We start from the raw sequence: 23,762 nt of genomic DNA on the forward strand, positions 1-23,762 counted from the left end.
ATGACACAGTGTCGATCCTGCTCGTGCCCTCTTCACCAAAAAATCGCATCCATCCTCACCCCTTAGCCCCCCCCCCCTGGGTACTACCCCTATTCCCACATTCAGACCTCCTGCTATGCACACCTTTGTCCTCTCCCACCCTGATCTCAAGTTCCTTGACACCCATGTCATCACCTTATAAATCTGCAAATACATCCCCAATGCCCCCATTCCCCAACTCATTCCCCACAATGACTCCATCCTTATCAAATCTCCCAATTCCTTCCTCCACACCGACCTCCTCGAAATGATCTCCTACGTCACCTTTGGCCCCCATGCCACCCTTACACTCTTCCTTACCCCTCCCCTCCCCAGCAGCCCAAACCCAATCGTCATCCTCCAAGCCTCTCCACTGTGGTCACGAAATCTGTTCTGCCTACCACATGTACAATGGCTCCACACCCACATTCCTTATGTGTCTTCACCGAATCCCCCTCCTCTGTCGACCACCTTTTCACCCAGGAAGCCCTTATTCATACCTGCCACCACCCTACTGACTCTTCTCGCTCCTCTCCCCAGTCCTACTGGTCTATAGCGATCACCTTACTTCTGCCTGCGGCCGGCCGCGGTGGTCTAGCGGTTCTAGGCGCTCAGTCCGGAACCGCGCGACTGCTACGGTCGCAGGTTCGAATCCTGCCTCGGGCATGGATGTGTGTGATGTCCTTAGGTTAGTTAGGTTTAAGTAGTTCTAAGTTCTAGGGGACTGATGACCACAGATGTTAAGTCCCATAGTGCTCAGAGCCATTTGAACCATTTTTGAACCTCTGCCTGTAAAAATCCTATCTGCCACCACTGCTAATCATCTCATTTCCTCAAACAGTGTCACAACCTCGCCTCCCCTCCTTATTGCAATATCTGCCACCACTGCTAATCATCTCATTTCCTCAAACAGTGTCACAACCTCGCCTCCCCTCCTTATTGCAATACATGTAACATATCCTACCCCACCTATTCCCTAAATATAAGGCAAAATCCCTTCCCACAAACCAGAGCTCACCATCCCCATTCGTCCCACTGGTGAACCCTACACGCCTTTGTCCATCCCTCACAGATGAATACATCATCCACTTCCTTACCATTGGCCTTCAAAATATCCACCCCTTTCCAATACCCACACCCTCTCCAGCAGATCTTCCTCGCCATCCATTCCGTTTTCCACCTGAACACATATGCCATCTACTCCCACAACCAAGCCCACTTTGTCTTTATCGAGTAGACACCTTCATCTAAGCCTCTCTCAACCACCCTCCTTCCCTTTCCTCTCTCTCCTTCATAGCTTGACGACAGTACCACATCCCTTATCAAAACATCTGCTCCTTCCCTGCCAACAAACCCTGCCCCAGCACCAGGTTAACACCTTCATCCCCAATGAAACCTTCCTCCAGGCTCACCACATTTTCCGCACCTCTCCCTATGTCCTTCACTGTACTGATAGTCCCCACCCCTTAGCACAAAGAGTGGTCATTATTGGCCACCTTAAGCATATTCCTTTCTGGCCGCAACCCCTGCTCACATTATGTCAGCGTCTTTTTCCCTACCCTCACCATCACTTGTGCAACCATGTTCATATGTCCTGCCATTCACTTTGAAACGTCCCCTTTTATCAATTTATACATACGACTGTGCTTATACTGACACACAGTATTTTTTAGCGCAACGCAATCTGACTTTCAAAATTCCCTACAAAAGAATGGCCCCGACTAACATTAAACTATACCTTTCACAAATCACTTACCTCACAAAAATCTTCGCTGCTCAAGCTACTGCAATACAGCGAGCGCCACTACTGCCAGCTAAATAAAAGATTCAAACTATGGAAGGCACTAACTACTGATAGGGATAGTTAGCAAATGAAGGATATTAATAGAGAACAAACAATGTATTTACCTTGATATCATCATATATATAGCAGTTCATGACAAATTACAAAACTCCGCCATCTCTCTCCCCACATCCACCACTGCTGGCGGCTCACCTCCAACTGCGCAACGCTACGCGCTGTTAACAGCCAGCTGCCTAACACTACAATGGCGAGCATTACAACAATGCAAAGCAGCCACAGACTGCACACAGCACAGCCAGTGATTTTCATACAGAGGTGGCGTTACCAATAAAAAAAACCTAAACAGCCTACTTACATAGCCCCCATGCTACCCACAAAAAATTTTACAAATTTTTTTGGGCACTGGCCAATACATATTTGTTAAAATTTTTCATAATCGTAATTACAATAACAAAGAAATCAAATGCACACACTTACTGATACAATGTTGGTCAAAAGCTAAAATTTTCTCACTGTCCATAAAGACAGTCCTGATCGTTCATCACAGTAAAATAGCAGTGTTTTTCTCAAAGTCTGAGCAGTAAAACAAAATGCACACGGAAGTAGTGGATTTCCATGTAGTCTTGAAGAAGTAGTGTTGTCCTTCTAACGGAAAGAGAGTGCTGACTCTTGACATGCAGACAGGTAATGGGCCACAACAGAGCAAACCCACAGCAGAGTCAGTCGAAGTTTTGAAGAATATTGGTACGTAGGTCATCAGAGAGTAGACCCACTGCAGTCCTGGTAGAGATTACGGTATTGGTGGGCCACCAGAGGCGCAGACCCACTGTAGTCCTGGTAGAGATTGTGGTATTGGTGGGCCACCAGAGGCGCAGACCCACTGTAGTCCTGGTAGAGATTGTGGTATTGGTGGGTCATCAAAGATGCAGACCCACTGTAGTCCTCGTATAGATGCCCAGCAGCCATCTGTTGTGACTGTGCAGGTGCACAATCACCATTGAAGAGTCTTGCGGATAATATAGCAAGTCCATAACCACCACTTGTGCACTCACAAAGTTTTTGGAATTGTCCTTAGAACCAGCAATGCTGTTATCCAGTCCCTTGCTGAATTATTAACACACATGCAAACACTAACAGTCCCTACTTCTCACATATTGTCCATATACTATGACCAATAGAAACGTGTGCAGTGAAATGTAACTTACAAGTTACTTAATTTGATGAACTGGTGTCAATTACAATTTTATAACAGAAGAATACAATTACAAAGGTACAAAATACATCATTAAAGAACATAACAATACAGATAACATTTGTAGTACAGGTTTTACAATAGAATAGAAATAAACATATACATCAGTGTTACAGGAATTATGAGATAAGTAAATACATAAAATAATGAGAATAACTTTTGGAATATCAACTTCACACATGAGCATTAAAACAAAACAGAACAAATAATGTTTAAACATCTTTACAAAGTAAATAACATATTATTAATGCCAATTGTATTTGAGGATAACGGTATTCCTCATCATAGTGAATGTAACTTAGTATTAGAAGAGAAAAAAGTTCTATGAAACAGTACACAGAGACAGGAAGAAAACAAATACACAAGGGTACACAAACACATAGGGGGATAACACAATGGAAAGGACAGGGTTCGTTTTCAGTGTAACTTTTGGTACTGCAGTATTTTGCGAACAAAACCTATTTTGTTCTTGGAGATCTCCCTTCGTTCATCATTATTCCCAAAAAGTCCTATCTATACCTGCTTTCTGTATTCTATTCATATTTCTTTCAAAATAATTATTTCTCAGTGCACAATACTCATTTTTGCCAAATCTGTTTCATATAACCTCCAAAGCATTCTTTCCCTATTCTTCATAGTTAGGTTCTTATATAGTCTACCCCCTCTTAAGCTAACTTAAATCTACTGAGCTCAGATATTAAACTAAGGGACGAGGCAATGCAGCAGCATAAAACAATTAAGACAAACAACAATGATAAAAAATAGAAAAGGCAAAGCAACCAGCATAAATTAGCAAAGCAAATGCAGTATTACAACTAATATAAGGCAACGAGCAGCAAACAAGAAAAATAAATCTGGCTTAGCAGAGTAACACAAATTCAAATTCAGCAAGACTATGTCTGGCAAACAGCAGCAGAAAATGAAATATCTAAACATGACATAGCTCAAGCAGAAAAAATAGTACACTAAAGATAACAATGCAGATAAGGGAAATGTATAATCACATCTTAATGTCTAAGTAATTAAAGTGGTGCACCACAGGAAGTTATTCTACCAAAAAAAATTACCCAGTAGTTGAAAAGAAAATTCCGTATGCAATTCCTGTGAAGGGAAATATCTTTTTATGCTCCTTCGTTTTTTTGAATAGATCATAAAATTATTTCCTGGATCTGTAGGCATAAAATATTTTTATATTAGTACATCTATTACATTTTATTTTAACCAATGCTGCAGTGCAGCTAGAAACTAGATATTAAACAAAATGAGTTAATAAATACATAAAGCAAGCCATATGGCATTTCTCTCAACTAGCACGACAATAGCCGTGAAATGTTTCTCATCGTTTCATTAGGCATTTTAGTAAATATCATAAATTAAGAGCTTCACAGTGTAATCATATGTTTTCAAGTTCGACCGTGTCGTTTTTGCGATGCTCTCTACAAAGGAACGTCAATAGCGAGGATAATGGCCTCCCCTTTTTTTTCTACCTGTGCCGCTGAAAAGGGCTTGCAAATATTGGCTTTTTCTCCAGGCGTCTGACACACCTGGCCGCTCCGCTGGGTGCCCACGATGCATTACGTGCAGGTTGTCACTGAACTTTCTTACCGAAATATTTACGACACCAGTTTCCGCTACAGTGACAGTCTCATATAAAAATATTTCACAGGTCAAGAATTGGGTTACAAATCTGTAGAAACAAAAATCCTATGAATATAACAGTGTTCAAAAAGAGTTTCGTCGGCATTGTGATACATTCACGCATTTACACACATTTCATTACTCTTAAAGTAGGATTCTCGGTTTCCAACCAGAGTCCCTAACTTCTATTGATTATTCATATACATATAAACACGTAATCACATTCCTTATATAGCATCAGCTTATTGATCATAAACATACCTCAACAGCATAATACACATCGTCGTCGTAAAAATAACATCATAACACCTCAGTCAACTCTCAAAATCGTCGTAGCTTCCTCCAATAATATCAAATCTTAAAAAAAATTCTCTGCTCATGTCAAAAGTGTCATCTACCTCAAACGTACTTTAAAATCATGCTCCCTTACCAAATATATCATTCAAAGCTCTCATAGTATCACAATGGTTCTGAAAAAATATGAACAGTTCACAAAGTACAAACAACATACAATTTCGTAAGTGTGAAGTTATCCAACTGTGTAATTGCGTAAACATCTGTCACTGACGTAGTAAAAAGAATGTTTGTTTCTCTGTCAAATAATCAGATAGCTGTGTAATTTATGTGTTGGAGAAATATGGTACCGATGTGTAAAGTTGTATAAGCAAATACCATATTAGCTAGGGCTCCTTGTGCTCGCCAAACACATGGTACACAAAGTAAGCGTGTACCCCCCTGAGGATTAATGTAATTATACCCTCAGGAGTTAGAGATTACAGCAATGGAATGAAATGTATCACAGAAAACTTTCTTTGTAATTCAAAAATCTTGAAAAATAAATGGTTTAAGTACAAAATTGATCACTCAAATGCGTGTCCTGTAGCGCTAAATGTGCGTCTTGCTGTAAGATAATTCTGTGGAAGTGTCGTAGTTATCGTCCTCCGAAAGATAAGTTCTGCAGAAGTCAATGTACTTACCTCATGATAAACAAAAGTGAAATGTTTTGCGTATAGATATCTTAGTTATTACGCTTATTGTTGTGATGAAGAAAGTACTGTGCTGTGACGTATTGTTGTGCCACGGACAAGGCTGTCTCATTGTAGCTATACCACAAAAGTTAAATACTAAAACATGTTTTACTTTCCAGCAGAATTCAGAAAAATTGTGCAGATATAAAACAGATACACCGCAAAAGCAACAATGTAAATTGTGTCACACATTAGTAGCGTCGTGATAAAATCGTGTAGCTGTCACATAAACTAACCTCTGTGTCATCTGGTATCTCTCAGAAAGCACTTTAGTTTCAGAATGTATTTTCAAATAAACCAAAATATTGCATTAAAATCTCATTAACAGTACTGGTAAATGTTCTAAGTATGTGAGCCTTATAGTCGTTACGTAATCGTGCAACAAACAAGCAAGAATGCACACACGCAATAACACTGTGTCGTCTGTTCACAATAACAATGCTTTCGTAATTTCTGTTTAAATAAGTTCTCTTGGTTCTTGACTGGATGTTTAACTTCAAACATTGTTGCATGTTAACAGTTTCTTAAGTCTGACAAAGCATACTAGTAACGTGAAATGAAACATTGTATGGCAAAGACTAAGTTATAAAGCAGATTATCTTTCAATAAACGGTTTTACATGTGAGATGTGGTGTAAACCTTTACTCTTCACAGTACTCAGAGTTTCAACTTGAACGTAATTATCATGCGGTATACGTCGGTAAAGAATGCTAAAATTATTCTCAAGGCTAGCGTCTTATGTTATTTTTCTCGGAGCCAGCGGGCGCACGCGGCTGCCTGCTGTGCGAGTCATTGTCTGTCTCTTTGTTGGCGCGCGTCGTTACTGGGATTTGGAGACCTAACTTCTACAAATTCACGTTGTCGAAAATGCCCTGCTCTGTTTGAATCCCGCCAGTTCTGATGAAATTCAGGTCTGTCGTTATGATTATCTCGTCTGTCGTCATGTCGGTAGATTTCATAATTTCTTTCTTGTCGGTCATATGGTGGAGAATTTCTTCCTGAATCGTAACTGCGCGCTGAACTGTTGAAGAATAGCGTTGTAAGAATAGCCTTGTCGTGTCCAGTTATTATTTCTTTCATCGCGGAATTCCGACGGATGTGACCTGTAGTGATTGTTTTCCTGTTTTCGCATCCCGCGACTGTCTGTGTCGATTTCTAGTTCTTGTAACAGTCCCTGAAAAGCTTCAATGTCGTCTTTGCAACGTCCTGCCAAAATAATATGTCGTAAATGTTCAGGCAATTTCATTAAGCAAATGCGGATGAGTTCTGAGGGGCTGTATGGGTTTGACAGGTACTGATTCTTGTGCAACATGTCTTCAAAATATTTCACAAGACTGGAGAATTCAGATTGTTCGAAATGTTTCATCATTATGATGCCATGTTTTACTCGGTCTTGTGTGGCTTGAGACCAATATGCTGAGAGGAAGGCATGGTAAAATTCTCCTTCACTATGACAATCGTGAATGACCGAACGCATTCTTACAGCTGGTTCATTCTCTAAATAGCCACACATAAATTCTAATCTGTGTTCTAACGACCAGTTGGGAGGAAAACAATGAGGGAATTGATGAAGCCACGCTTGTGGATGAGTGTCGTTGGCAGAATTCTTAAACGTTTTGAATTTACGTGTAGTAATGAACAGCTTATAGTCAAAATCATCGTGTCGGCGAGTAGCATATCGGTCATTGTTGCGTCGTGTCGGCGGTTCAATCTCAAAATTCGGTGCACATTGCCAATTTCTTACATAATTTCCGAAATGCCCTGTGTTATTATTTTGCGGCTTTTCCGTATTTCTAAGTCCCTCTTCCCGTGTTGGAGCGCGAATGTCCTCTGAAATACGTAATTCTTGTATTACCTGTTCGCTCTCTTCTGTGTCATTAAAGACTACCGGTTTTGTGTCATTCAGATTATCATCTACTTTTGTAGATAAGTTAATGAACTGATCTGAAAGTTCGGCTACTTTCTCCGATAGTGTACTCATTTCCTCAGTGTATTTTTCTGAACCAAGTTTCAGAGTATCTACTGTGTCCTTTAAGTTTTCTTGAGTTTTTGCAAGTTGCGTAACCGAATCGGTAGATGCAACTGAATCAATTTTAGCTTGCAGGGTGTCGTGATTTTCATGAACAATGATTTGCAGTTCTTTTATGGCTGGCCGGCCGCGGTGGTCTCGCGGTTCTAGGCGCGGAGTCCGGAACCGTGCGACTGCTACGGTCGCAGGTTCGAATCCTGCCTCGGGCATGGATGTGTGTGATGTCCTTAGGTTAGTTAGGTTTAAGTAGTTCTAAGTTCTAGGGGACTGATGACCACAGCAGTTGAGTCCCATAGTGCTCAGAGCCATTTGAACCATTTTTTTTTTATGGCTGCTTCGTGATTCTGTAATGCATTTTCATGCCGCGAAAAAATAGGTTGGAAATGCTCACAAATTTGTGTTTTTACGTCATTACAGACTTTTTGACATTTCGATTCAATGTTATGTAACTCAGTAGTTAAATCTTCACGTGTTTGTTCAAGAGTTTGTTCCAATGAGTCTAACTTTTTAAGATTTTGTTCCACTGTGTCCAACTTTTGAAGATTTTGTTCCATTGTGTCTAACTTTTGCTGAGTTTGACTCTGATTTTGTTCCATTTGTTTCTGATTTTGTTCAAGCGTTGTGTCTAACTTTTGTAGCCTTTGTCCCATTTGTTGCATTAACTGTAATAACAATGCACTGGTGTCTGAAACACGTACCTCAGTGCGTTTCGGCAGTGAAGTTGCACCGGCAACATTCACATTTTGACAAGCAGAAAATGTGTCTTGACTTATTTGAGAAAACGGTGAGGACCCAAATCCTGAATCCACAGCATTTGCGACATTGTTTCCTGTCATTTCGGATTCCTGAGGCGAGCTGTCGCCGGCCGATCGATCGATAATGCTTCCCTGTTCTCTAATTGTTTCGCTGTCTACACCATTGTTTGCCGCCCGCTCCATTTCCCTATGCACAATTACCAAATTACTACTTTGAACATTAGTTAATTCATTACTCGGTGGCGCTAACACACTGCTTTCGTCTTTACTGTCATTTCTCAGTTTACTTTGGAGCCTAGTATTACGTTTTTCACACGCCATTATTGTCACAGTATTTCACACGACAACACATAAAAACACAATTTGCAGAGCAAAAATAAGAGAACACATTAACATAACACTGAAAATAATATCTAGTTAATTGCAGCTGCGAAATACTTGGTGCAAATCTACATACATGCCACAACTCTTTTACTGTACAACAATGAAAAACTACAACTACAATGGAAATTCTCTCTATAATTACGCGCTAGCAATAAACAAAATCTACACTAATTACACAAACTACAAGAAAAATCAGAAGATTCCAGTGAGGTATCCTAGGCTAAGGGTCGACATATGAAACGTCCCCTTTTATCAATTTATACATACGACTGTGCTTATACTGACACACAGTATTTTTTAGCGCAACGCAATCTGACTTTCAAAATTCCCTACAAAAGAATGGCCCTGACTAACATTAAACTATACCTTTCACAAATCACTTACCTCACAAAAATCTTCGCTGCTCAAGCTACTGCAATACAGCGAGCGCCACTACTGCCAGCTAAATAAAAGATTCAAACTATGGAAGGCACTAACTACTGATAGGGATAGTTAGCAAATGAAGGATATTAATAGAGAACAAACAATGTATTTACCTTGATATCATCATATATATAGCAGTTCATGACAAATTACAAAACTCCGCCATCTCTCTCCCCACATCCACCACTGCTGGCGGCTCACCTCCAACTGCGCAACGCTACGCGCTGTTAACAGCCAGCTGCCTAACACTACAATGGCGAGTATTACAACAATGCAAAGCAGCCACAGACTGCACACAGCACAGCCAGTGATTTTCATACAGAGGTGGCGTTACCAATAAAAAAAACCTAAACAGCCTACTTACAACTTCCCTTATGACTTCCTCTCCCCTACTGACCACACCTTCACCACCTATGTGTTACATACCTTAACATTCATAGCTGTAACCCTCCCACCCTCCAGTGGTGACATCAGTTTCTTTCCACCCTTCAAGGCGACCTTGTCCCCCTCCTTCAGCATACCCATCTGGAAAGTAACGCCAGCCTCAATGTCATCCCCCCTCACCTCGATCCCATTGGCGGTGACAACGTTCCAGTCCTTCTCACCATCTCCTTTTCCCCTCGCCCTCCTGCAGCCTCCCACCCTGTCACCGCATCTGAAATGCCTGTTGGGAATGCCTGTTGGGAATCCACCAACACCCACATCAGAAGCCACCCCCTCCACTTCCACTATCCTGATGACATCGCTCATGCCACATCCTTCCTCCAGAAGGACATCTCTGATACTGTTGTGGACCATATTCCCCCCAGATCTATGCACCTCATCATCCTACACTTCTTCTACAGGCCATACTCCTTCGCCATGAATCCTGGTTTCTCTACTGTTCCTTCCTTTGCACTCATGACTGGACACACTCCACTGCCATCAGCATTTATGAAGACATGTTCCAAACCTGAATAAAACGTTATCGGGTTTCCAACCGCGTCAATTGCTTAAAACTACACAAGCTTTCAGCCACGCACTCCTTGGCCATTGTCAAGTGGTACGGTCAAACAACTTGACAATGGCCAAGAAGTGCTTTACTGTAAACTCGTTTTTGGATCATTTAAGCTGATAATAGTGATTAGTGACTTCCATTATAATGGATGGATTTCGAAATTCATCGATATGAATAATAAAAATATATCAACAAGAGAAATTTTTTGCAATCAAATGTGTTAGGATAAATCTGCAGATGATGAATATATTATTTAAGTAAGGAAATTAACCCAAATTTGGCCACAATTCATGCAGAATCGAGCATTTCGGTTAACCCACGAAAGTTCCGATGAGGCAAGGTTCATGAGAGAGTACAGGTTGTAGATAAATGGCTGACGGCATGTGGAAATTCCTCTCTGTAAGTCCATCTTTACACAGATGATTGCGGGACCTCGGCTGTTCACTACAGAATGTCAGATCAAACACCTTTCACCTGTATAAACTTCCAGATTGTTATTTTATTGGTGTATCAGTTTCGGCATGTCTGGTTTGGGCCTGGTCGCGAAGTTAAAAAAAATGGCTCTGAGCACTATGGGACTTAGCTTCTGAGGTCATCAGTCCCCTATAACTACGAACTACTTAAACCTAACTAACCTAAGGACATCACACACATCCATGCAAGAGGCAGGATTCGAACCTGCGACCGTAGCGGTCGCGCGGTTGCAGACTGTAGCGCCTAGAACCGCTCGGCCACTCCGGCCGGCGGTCGCGAAGTATGCTCGGATAGTTAGGGTAAGGCGACCGCTCGCGATAAAAGAGGCATCCAGATTCGTGTCCCGGTCGGGCACAGATTTTCCATTGTCGTGATACGGAAGCTGATGGTTCTCACAACTGGAATACATTTCACGTATTACTAACAATAATCTGGTTACCTGCACAGTTATTTCAGTTCTTTCTTCGCCGCCCACTCCTCCCGCGTATCACTAAATCTCTAGAAATATACAGTTCAATGTGTTAGATATTATTATCATAAGTATTACCGCTTCAAGATTGAGGCTGCAAACTGACAGAGACTGAATGAAAACCATCTTCATTCGCGAAGCTCATGGAACCTAGCTACCCATCTACAAGGACTGTGTGATAGTCTGGACTCTCCATCGTTACGCCGTATGTGGTTGTACGCCCCATTGTGACAAGGTCAATATTTTATGGGGATTTGTGTGTAGAACCTATGCAATTTGACCTCATATTTTAAGGAGTAAAGAGCGTTCTTGCAAACATATCAGCCCCAGAAATCGACCCTGCACGAAAATTTAGGTTCAATTCTGACAGTGCACAGCTGTGATCTGAAAGTATGTGTCTTAAACACTAGCGAGCACAGGTTGTTTGTCACTCGATTCGAGCCACTGCAGCCTCCTAATGCCAGAATGTCAAGTCCTACCTTGTGGATTGAGTAAACGGTTTGTGAGTTAATGTTTTGAGAATGATAGCAGGGTTTCTTCTTTGTGAAAAAAGTGCACGGTTTCTAATCTGTAGTCGGAGCAACAGATCCCCTTACCTTGAACATTTTTGTTTTGTGATTCATGAATTCAGTGAAAATGAAAGAAACGATTTACAGTGTCAGTGAAGAAGTAGTGCAGGACTACTTAAATTATCAGCGTTCTTGTGAGCTAATTTCTTTGGATTTAAAAAAAAAAATGGTTCAAATGGCTCTGAGCACTATGGGACTCAACATCTGAGGTCATTAGTCCCCTAGAACTTAGAACTAGTTAAACATAACTAACCTAATGACATCACGCACATCCATGCCCGAGGCAGGATTCGAACCTGCGACCGTAGCAGTCGCGCGGTTCCAGACTGCAGCACCTAGAACCGCTCGGCCACTTCGGCCGGCTTGGATTTTAAAGCCGGTACTGTTAACGTGGAGTAGGTTATCATTATATGCGCTATTTTCCAAAGAGATTTGTATGATTAAATTGTAAATCGAAGATCAACAACTTCATAATAGTTCTTTAGCTGGCTAGAGGTATTCATTCTGATTTTGAGGCGTATATGTAGTTGTGGAAAATCAATACAAGGATAATGTTAAGTGTTGAACATATATGTGCGTGAGACTGATGTATTACTCATCTTCCCTCGCCTTCAACACCCACGAATAGGAGAGTTATGGCTGTCACTCCTTTGTACAGTATTTTGCGCTCGGGCGTTAGGAGGTAGAGATGGGCAAACTCGTTCATCCTTGGGAACTAGTTCACTGCTGATCGTTCTTTTTAGGGAACCGATCATTTTCACTCGTTCACCGTTCATTTGTGCTTGGTATATGGTTCTTATGAAAAACTGAAAAGTAGTAGTGTAGGTGACTGAAGGATGGAGGGCACCAAGAGGGGGCACTTGCCTCCCCCCTGGAGTATAGAGTTTTTATTCATTACAGAATTCTTAAACACTTCTAGAAGTAATTTCTGTGATTCTGCAGAACCTCTCGTTTGGCCAACTGTAGCGTTGTGTGGCTGATCGCAGGGGAATAATATAGTGTGGCGCACGGAAAACCGGCCCCGAGTACAGACTGCTCGCCAATTACGGACGATGTGTTGCCCGTTACGAGCAGATACAACAAACAGACAAACATGTAATAATTAGGTAGTGAAGAAATAACAAGCTAATGCAAGCAACAATTGCGAAACAATCGATGACGATGTGTAGAGAGCTGGAGAAGAGAACATGAAAATCTCACGCGACGCGCATGAGCTATAGCTCATGTAGTCTTGTAAACCTGTTGGGGACTGTTTCCCAACTTAATAGATCACAAGTGTCTTGCATAAAATTCTTAGTTTCGACTTCTACTACATAGCTATGCTACATTGTAAACAATAATCGTTACACCCTATACAGGGTGAGTCACCTAACGTTACCGCTGGATATATTTCGTAAACCACACTATTCCACTTCGTAATTGAAAAAGGAAACCACGTGTGTACGTTTACCTCACCCCTCATGGTAATGTACATGTTCGTCAGTGAAAAAGACCAATAAAAAGCTGTTAGCATGTGGACGTAATGTGCTGTTCCAGTCTCTTCTGTACCTAAGGTCCATCACCGTTCCCTTTGGATCCCTACGTAATTTGGTGCTCTCCGATACACACGATCGAACAGCGGAGGAGTGGTACTCAAGCGTCAACTTTAGGTTACAATATCTCCGGATGTAATTAACATTTTACAATGCAACAAACAGCACTGATTACGTATTTGTTTATATGTTCAGATGTGCTAACAAAACTAACGGGGTTCGATTTAAAAGAAACGTAGGTTTGTGTTAATAAACATACTTCCGTGCATTTTTTTATGGTTTGTATTAACCAATTACACTAGCCCCTCTCCTCACGTTCGGTCTGTGGAATAGATTCGTCAGTATTTCATGTGGTTTACGAAATATATCCAGCGGTAACGTTAGATGCCTCACCCCGTATATACTTCTCATTGTCTCTGAGTTCATAGGTGAAGTAAATACTTTATGGAAGCATAAAATAAAATGAGGTTTTCTCACCATACTTGCGTCACACGCTTAGTAAAAATTAGGTTTTTATGTTGCATAAGTTAATGCAGCAATAATAATAATAATAATAATAATAATTAAGTTTGCAGTAATAAAGTTTATGGTTTGAAAGCTCCTTCTGAACAAATGTTTTTGAGATAATAAGTAATAAGATTTTATGGTAATCTATGTCTTCTCAAATGGAGAGGCACCGCTTTTCCTACTGAGCCAAAATGACCCACAACCCACTTCGTTTTTTTTCCATGAAACCAAACTAGCAGGTAATGCAAATTGGAAACAATCAAACTTAAAATAATTAGCGACTTCCTAAATGTAATGTTTTGTATAAGAAAGATACACGAAAATTGCTTTATAAGAATTTTCTTACACTAAAAATTAAGCAAATTATTGAAAGATAGTTGCTAAATCAAGTCGACGAAACCAAAAAATATATGAATAACAAAAAAAAAACTTCCCTTATTATAAGTATGTCTTCTGCTGTTCGTCGATATAATGAAGTGAGCTGATATGCCCTATTATTACCTGAGAAGACGTACCTATTAGATGCAACGTAATTTTTACGTAATTTACGTAACTAGCTTATCTCACTAGGGGTAAGATAGATACTGCCTACAGGAAAATTAAAGAGACCTTTGGAGAAAAGAGAGCCACTTGTATTAACATCAAGAGCTCAGATGGAAACCCATTTCTAAGCATAGAAGGGAAGCAGAAAGGTGGAAGGAGCATATACAGGGTCTATATACAGGGGTATTTTACCCCTGACACCTTCAGAATTTGAAAGAGAGTATTCCAGTTAACGTTGTCAAAAGCTTTCTCTAAGTCTACAAATGCTAGAAACGTAGGTTTGCCTTTTCTTAATCTTTCTTCTAAGATAAGTCGTAAGGTTAGTATTGCCTCACGTGTTCCAACATTTCTACGGAATCCAAACTGATCTTCCCCGAGGTCCGCTTCTACCAGTTTTTCCATTCGTCTGTAAAGAATTCGCGTTAGTATTTTGCAGCTGTGACTTATTAAACTGATAGTTCGGTAATTTTCACATCTGTCAACACCTGCTTTCTTTGGTATTGGAATTATTATATTCTTCTTGAAGTCTGTGGGTATTTCGCCTGTCTCATACATCTTGCTCACCAGATGGTAGAGTTTTGTCATGAATGGCTCGCCCAAGGCCATCAGTAGTTCTAATGGAATGTTGTCTACTCCCGGGGCCTTGTTTCGACTCAGGTCTTTCAGTGCCCTGTCAAACTCTTCACGCAGTATCTTATCTCCCATTTCATCTTCATCTACATCTTCTTCCATTTCCATAATATTGTCCTCAAGTACATCGCCCTTGTATAAACCCTCTATATACTCCTTCCACCTTTCTGCCTTCCCTTCTTTGCTTAGAACTGGGTTGCCATCTGAGCTCTTGATATTCATACAAGTGGTTCTCTTCTCTCCAAAGGTCTCTTTAATTTTCCTGTAGGCAGTATCTATCTTACCCCTTGTGAGACAAGCCTCTACATCCTTACATTTGTCCTCTAGCCATCCCTGCTTAGCCATTTTGCACTTCCTGTCGATCTCATTTTTGAGACGTTTGTATTCCTTTTTGCCTGCTTCATTTACTGCATTTTTATATTTTCTCCTTTCATCAATTAAATTCAATATTTCTTCTGTTACCCAAGGATTTCTATTAGCCCTCGTCTTTTTACCTACTTGATCGTCTGCTGCCTTCACTACTTCATCCCTCAGAGCTACCCATTCTTCTTCTACTGTATTTCTTTCCCCCATTCCTGTCAATTGTTCCCTTATGCTCTCCCTGAAACTCTCTACAACCTCAGGTTCTTTCAGTTTATCCAGGTCCCATCTCCTTACATTCCCACCTTTTTGCAGTTTCTTCAGTTTCAATCTGCAGTTCATAACCAATAGATTGTGGTCAGAATCCACATCTGCCCCTGGAAATGTCTTACAATTTAAAACCTGGTTCCTAAATCTCTGTCTTACCATTATATAAACTATCTGATACCTTTTAGTATCTCCAGGATTCTTCCAGGTATACAACCTTCTTTTATGATTCTTGAACCAAGTGTTAGCTATGATTAAGTTATGCTCTGTGCAAAATTCTACAAGGCGGCTTCCTCTTTCATTTCTTCCCCCCAATCCATATTCACCTACTATGTTTCCTTCTCTCCCTTTTCCTACTGACGAATTCCAGTCAACCATGACTATTAAATTTTCGTCTCCCTTCACTACCTGAATAATTTCTTTTATCTCGTCATACATTTCATCAATTTCTTCATCATCTGCAGAGCTAGTTGGCATATAAACTTGTACTACTGTACTAATCATGGGCTTTGTGTCTATCTTGGCCACAATAATGCGTTCACTATGCTGTTTGTAGTAGCTAACCCGCACTCCTATTGTTTTATTCATTATTAAACCTACCCCTGCATTACCCCTATTTGCTTTTGCATTTATAACCCTGTAATCACCAGACCAAAAGTCTTGTTCCGCCTGCCACCGAACTTCACTAATTCCCACTATATCTAACTTTAACCTATCCATTTCCCTTTTTAAATTTTCTAACCTATTTGCCCGATTAAGGGACCTGACATTCCACGCTCCGATCCGTAGAATGCCAGTTTTCTTTCTCCTGATAACGACGTCCTCCTGAGTAGTCCCCGCCCGGAGATCCGAATGGGGGACTATTTTACCTCCGGAATATTTTACCCAAGAGGACGCCATCATCATTTAATCATACAGTAAAGCTGCATGTCCTCGGTAAAAATTACGGCTGTAGTTTCCCCTTGCTTTCAGCCGTTCGCAGTACCAGCACAGCAAGGCCGTTTTGGTTAATGTTACAAGGCCAGATCAGTCAATCATCCAGACTGTTGCCCCTGCAACTACTGAAAAGGCTGCTGCCCCCCTTCAGGAACCACATGTTTGTCTGGCCTCTCAACAGATACCCCTCCGTTGTGGTTGCACCTACGGTACGGCCATCTATATCGCTGAGGCATGCAAGCCTCCCCACCAACGGCAAGGTCCATGGTTCATGGGGGAAGCAGCGGTAAAATACAGGGAGCGAAAGGCTATTTACAATTTGTACAGAAACCAGATGGCAGTTATAAGAGTCGAGGGACTTGAAAGGGAAGCAGTAGTTGGGAAGGGAGTGAGACATGGTTGTAGCCTGTCCCCGATGTTATTCAATCTGTATATTGAGCAAGCAGTAAAGGAAACAAAAGAAAAATTCGGAGTAGGTATTAAAATCCATGGAGGAGAAATAAAAACGTTCAGGTTCGCCGATGACATTGTAATTCTGTCAGAGACAGCAAAGGACTTGGAAGAGCTGTTGAACGGAATGGACAGTGTCTTGAAAGGAGGATATAAGATGAACATCAACAAAAGTAAAACGAGGATAATGGAATGTAGTCGAATTAAGTCGGGTGATGCTGAGGGAATTAGATTAGGAAATGAGACACTTAAAGTAGTAAAGGAGTTTTGTTATTCGGGGAGCAAAATAACTGATGATGGTCGAAGTAGAGAGGATATAAAATGTAGACTGGCAATGGCAAGGAAAGTGTTTCTGAAGAAGAGAAATTTGTTAACATCGAGTATAGATTTAAGTGTCAGGAAGTCGTTTCTGAAAGTATTTGTATGGAGTGTAGCCATGTATGGAAGTGAAATATGGACGATGAATAGTTTGGACAAGAAGAGAATAGAAGCTTTTGAAATGTGGTGCTACAGAAGAATGCTGAAGATTAGATGGGTAGATCACATAACTAATGAGGTGGTACTGAATAGAATTTGGGAGAAGAGGAGTTTGTGGCATAACTTGACAAGAAGAAGGGACCGGTTGGTAGGACATGTTCTGAGGCATCAATGGATCACAAATTTAGCATTGGAGGGCAGTGTGGAGGGTAAAAATCGTAGAGGGAGACCAAGAGATGAATACACTAAGCAGATTCAGAAGGATGTAGGTTGCAGTAGGTACTGGGAGAAGAAGAAGCTTGCACAGGATCGAGTAGCATGGAGAGCTACATCAAACCAGTCTCAGGACTGAAGACAACAACAACATAAAATACTTTTTGATTACCGGTCTTGGACGCTGAATAGCCAGAACCAAGTGCAAGAACAGTTTGAAACACATGAAAAATGGGCGAGCGCAGTGAATGAAACGAACAACTGGATACTGAACTAACTAGGAGCAGTCGGCAGTGGAACTGAGACAGGTGGTCATGCGAAGAACGACGAATGCGGCCGAGGGAGACCGAGATTGAGACGAGCACGCGACCGAGGCTGGAACGAGAACTGCCGAAGTGACCGCCGCGACCGAAGTGAACTAGTGAACTAGGAACCGATTGTTCCTCGTTCCCGGGAACTATAAGTAGACCGCAGCGACAGAAGTGAACTATGAACCGATCGTTCCTTGGAATTCGTTCCTGGGTCCTTTCGTTCATCTTGGTGAACCGTTCCTTTGCACCCGTTCGTGCGCGAACTACCCATCTCTATTAAGGGGCTGCAGTGGGGCGAAACAAGTAACACAGCCGGAGCGTTCGGAAGTGTAAAATGTGTATTTCCAATGGTGATAATTGCTTTCTATCACTTCTATGGCCAAATTTTCGACTGGGATCAAATTCTGGGGCTGAAACTTGTAAGTGTGATTTTTTATAGCTAAAGTATGAGATCAAGTTGGTGACGTTTCCTCGTAGGATATACACTGATCATCCAGAACATTGTGACCACCAATATACCGTCGATGTAAATCCATCCAAGAGATAGCAGCATCACTTGGCCAAGAACGACAATTAGTCAGACACATGCGCGGTTCATGTAATATCAATTAGTGCGCTGTTCGTGGTAGAATGGGGAAGGAGCGCGATCTATCTGAGTTTGACCTACGGCAGATTGCGATGGCCTGGAGGCTCGGCACGAGCATTTTGGAAACTGACTTGACGGGTGTTCGAGGAGTGTGGCGAGGGGCGTCTGAACATATGGCGAAACCAAGGTGAAACCACGACCAGACGTCTTGGGGTGGGTGGTCGTAGCCTAGACAGACCCTTAAAACAAGGCAGGCGGTGAACTGTGGCGGAACTAACATCAGACTTCAATGCTGGGCAGAGTACAAGTGTGTCTGAACACACAGTGCACCAAATACTCCAAAGGATGGGCCTCCTCAGCCGATGATCCATGTGGAATGTGCAGATATTAACACCAGGATATTGGCAGCTATGAGTGAAATGGGCACGTGATTATCGGCAGTGGACGTCGGAACTGTTGCAGGGCGTTTCATGGAATAGAGGACCCTTATACCATCTCCATCAAGCCGATATGAGTGTACGAATCCGTAGCCTTCCAGGGGAGCAGCTCCTCGAATACTGTACTGCGGACGGAGACAAGCTAGTGTGGACTTCATTAGGCTCTAGGGACCGTTCACGCGGGCGTTGATGAGTCCAGTGGAGCTCGTGGAAAGCACAATGACGGCCAGGGAGTGTTGTACACTGGTTATACGAGGTGTGGCTAGAAAAAAACCGGACTAGTACTGGTGAAACAATAAAACGAATGCAATAAGGCTGAAAGTCGCGTGGCCTGTCACGTGACTCTCGCTCCGCCTACTGCTCGAGTTTCATCTGCCTCCTGCACTCAGTCTGCCCGTGGCGTCTGTTTTAAGTAGTTGACGTTTTGTCTGTGCGTCGGAAAATGTTGAGTCTACAGAAAGAACAGCGTGTTAACATCAAATTTTGTTTCAAACTAGGAACATCTGCAAGTGAAACGTTTGTAATGTTACAAAAAGTGTACGGTGATGATTGTTTATCGCGAACACAAGTGTTTGAGTGGTTTAAACGATTTAAAGATGGCCGCGAAGACACCAGTGATGACACTCGCACTGGCAGACCATTGTCAGCAAAAACTGATGCAAACATTGAAAAAATCGGTAAACTTGTTCGACAAGATCGCCGTTTAACAATCAGATCAGTGTCTGAGTTAACAGGAGTTGACAAGGAAAGTGTTAGGCAGATTCTTCATGAAAGTTTCAACATGAACAAAGTGTGTTCAAAAATGGTTCCAAAGTGTCTCACAATTGAACAGAAGGAACGCCGAAGAATGATTTGTTCTGACATCCTGGAAAACATTGAAAGTGATCCCACCTTCTTACAAAATGTTATTACTTGCGATGAATCGTGGTTTTTTACTTACGATCCCGAAACTAAACGCCAATCGATGCATTGGAAAACTCCTGGTTCTCCACGACAAACAATGATGATTGTTTTTTTTTTTTGACATCAAAGGGATTGTGCACATTGATTGGGTACCAGAGGGACAAACAGTGAATCAGCATCACTACATTAGCGTCCTGGCTACCCTACGTGAGCGAGTACGGAGAAAACGGAACGATTTGTGGAGAAAAAAGTCATGGATCCTTCACCAAGACAATGCCCCAGCTCACAGTGCGTTGTCAGTGAAGACGTTTTTGGCAAAACACAACATTCCCATCTTAGATCATCCACCCTACTCACCTGATTTGGCCCCCTGTGACTTTTTTCTTTTCCCTCAAGTCAAGTCAGCTTTGAAAGGAACTAGATTTGAGACTATTGAAGCAGTAAAAGAAAAAGCGACGGAAGTAATGTATGGACTTACCGAAAATGATCTGCAGCATTGCTATGAACAGTGGAAAATTCGTATGGAGCGGTGTAGAGACCGAGGAGGAGAGTACATTGAAGGAGATAACATGAAATTGTAAATAATTGTAAATAAATGTTTTTTCCAGCATCAGTTCGGTTTTTTTCTAGCCGCACCTCGTAGACCACATACATCCCTTCATTATAATCATGTTTCCCTGTGGCAGTGGCACTTTTCAGCAAGATAATGCGCCATGCGGAAGGCCAAGAGTATGATGGAATGGTTGGAGCAACAAAGTGGGGAGTTTCAATTGATGTGCTTGCCGCTCAACTCGTCAAATCTTAATGCGATAGAACGCATACCGGCTATTAGGTAGGTGGAGATAATATTTTGGCTGATCAGTGTATCATCGTGTTGTCGGAAGATTATCATACACTACTGGCCATTAAAATTGCTACACCAAGATGATAAACGGGTATTCATTGGACAAATATATTATACTACAACTGACATGTGACTACACTTTCACGCAATTTAGGTGCATAGATCCTGAGAAATCAGTACCCAGAATAACCACCTCTGGCTGTAATAACGGCCTTGATACGCCTGGGCATGGAGTCAAACAGAACTTGGATGGCATGTACAGGTACACATGCCCATGCAGCTTCAACACCATACCACAGTTCATCAAGAGTAGTGACTGGCGTATTGTGACGAGCCAGTTGCTCGGCCACCATTGACCAGACGTTTTCAATTGGTGAGAGATCTGGACAATGTGCTGGCCAGGGCAGCAGTCGAACATTTTCTGTATCCAGAAAGGCCCGTACAGGACCTGCAACATGCTGTCGTGCATTGTCCTGCTGAAATTTAGGGTTTCGCAGGGATCGAATGAAGGATAGAGCCACGGGTCGTAACACATCTGAAATGTAACGTCCACTGTTCAAAGTGCCGTCAATGCGAACAATAGGTGACCGAGACGTGTATCCAATGTCACCCCATACCATCACGCCGGGTGATACGCCAGTATGGCGATGACGAATACACGCTTCCAATGTGTGTTCACCGCGATGTCGCCAAACACGGGTGCGACCATCATGATGCTGTAAACAGTACCTGGATTCATCCGAAAAAATGACGTTATGCCATTCGTGCACCCAGGTTCGTCGTTGAGTACACCATCGCAGGCGCTCCTGTCTGTGATGCAGCGTGTAGGGTAATCACAGCCATGGTCTCCGAGCTGATAGTCCATGCTGCTGCAAACGTCGTCGAACTGTTTGTGCAGATGGTTGTTGTCTTGCAAACGTCCCCATCTGTTGACTCAGGGATCTAGACGTGGCTGCACGATCCGTTACAGCCATGCAGATAAGATGCCTGTCATCTCGACTGCTGGTGATACGAGGCTGTTGGGATCCAGTGTTACTCTGCTGAAACCACCGTTTCCATATTCTGCTAACAGTAATTGGATCTCGACCAACGCGAACAGCAATGTCGCGATACCATAAACCGCAATCGCGATAGGCTACAATCCGACTTTTATCAAAGTCGGAAACGTAATGGTACGCATTTCTCCTCCTTACACGAGGCATCACAACAACGTTTCACAAGGCAACGCCGGTCAGCTGCTGTTTGTGAATGAGAAATCGGTTGGAAACTTTCCTCATGCCAGCACTTTGTAGGTGTCGCCACCGGCGCGAATTCACCGGTGTGAATGCCCTGAAAAGCTAAATATTTGCATATCACAGCATCTTCTTCCTGTCGGTTAAATTTCGTGTCTGTAGCACGTCATCTTCGTGGTGTAGCAATTTTAATGGCCAGTAGTGTACATGTGTTCTCGAAGATAGCAAAGGCAGATAAACTCTGTCGTTCAGTTTGTTTGACAGGTCTTCCATAGAAAAACATGTTGATCAAATTGCTATACAAAATAATGGGTAAATAAACTTACGAAAAAATGTGTGTTAATTCTTAAGGGAACAAACTGCTGAGGTCATCTGACCCTAGACTTACACACTACTTAATCTAACTTATGCTAAGAACAACACACGCACTCATGCCCGAGGGAGGACTCGAACCTCCGGCGGGAGGGGCCGCGTAATCCTTGACATGGCGCCTCAAACCGCACGGCCACTCCGAGCGGCAATAATACCGTACTTGACGACATGTTAAATGTTAATCGTTTGGTTTTAGGGAAGGGGAATGATGTTCTGACACTATGCTTGACAATGGAAGTAAATTGAAGTAATATTTGATTACCTAATAGACAAATGCACCATGCTAGAGGCAGGCGACCGTACAGATTAGGCACAGCTTTGGATTATAGAAACGTCTTAATCGCATAATTATTAAGCGTTACGCTTTTCGAAATTTCACATCAGACTGAAGCTGTGGATTGAAGTGCACAAGAAAATTAACGGTGGAAAATATGTACGTAATAACATAAGTATGCAGCTAAGTAGTCACCTATACAGAAATTTCATTTAATATCGTACTTACATTAAAAATCAAACTTTAGTACAAAGCTCACGAAGGTGAGAAAAAAGACTGAAAGCAATACAGATCTAATTTCATGGTGGCATATTAGATAGAGCTGTTGTCTGTCTGATTAGAACCAGTGCCAGATTGAGTGTGGCGATTAAGCTATCGAAGAAGCAAACGAAGGCCAGCAGGTTGCGCTAGCATTAACCACAGAAATCAAGTCAAAGAGTAACTTTAGAAACTATTATGCCTTGTGATTAAGTATATGTCAGAAACTCGTGAGCATCTTCACAAAAAGTACATTTATGCTGCTTTCATGGAGAAGAAACTTATATACTAACTGCACGAAATATGTGTCGCTAGGTAACATCGTGAACAACGTTACGGAGATAGTCTTCAGTCAATAATCAGAACTGAAGACATTTACAACCAATAACTGATGTGGTACAATATAAACATGAAAGCGATATCGACAATAAATAAAATGTAAGTTGCGAAGGAATAAGTTTCCAACCACCACTAAATAAAATGTTATCTAAGTGTCAACAAATGTAGTCATACTCGTACTACAATAGACGTGAATGTAATAAATGACATAACAGAATCATTTCGACGAGCCGAGGTTAATGAAAAAAACTTGAAATAAAAAAGGACTATTATACAAAGATAAGCGATTTTTAAAAAATTTTAACTTAACATTGGATCTTATAACAGTCCAACTGTTATCAGTTTACAACCACCATAAAAAGAAATGTTAATTGGGTCTAGACTAGTAGGACAAATAATGGATTATATACAGTATAATCATTTGGGCAAGCCTAGATGAGTGGCAGTAATT

Source organism: Schistocerca nitens, chromosome 6 (genome assembly GCF_023898315.1).
Source record: "Schistocerca nitens isolate TAMUIC-IGC-003100 chromosome 6, iqSchNite1.1, whole genome shotgun sequence".
Lineage (NCBI taxonomy): Eukaryota > Metazoa > Arthropoda > Insecta > Orthoptera > Acrididae > Schistocerca > Schistocerca nitens.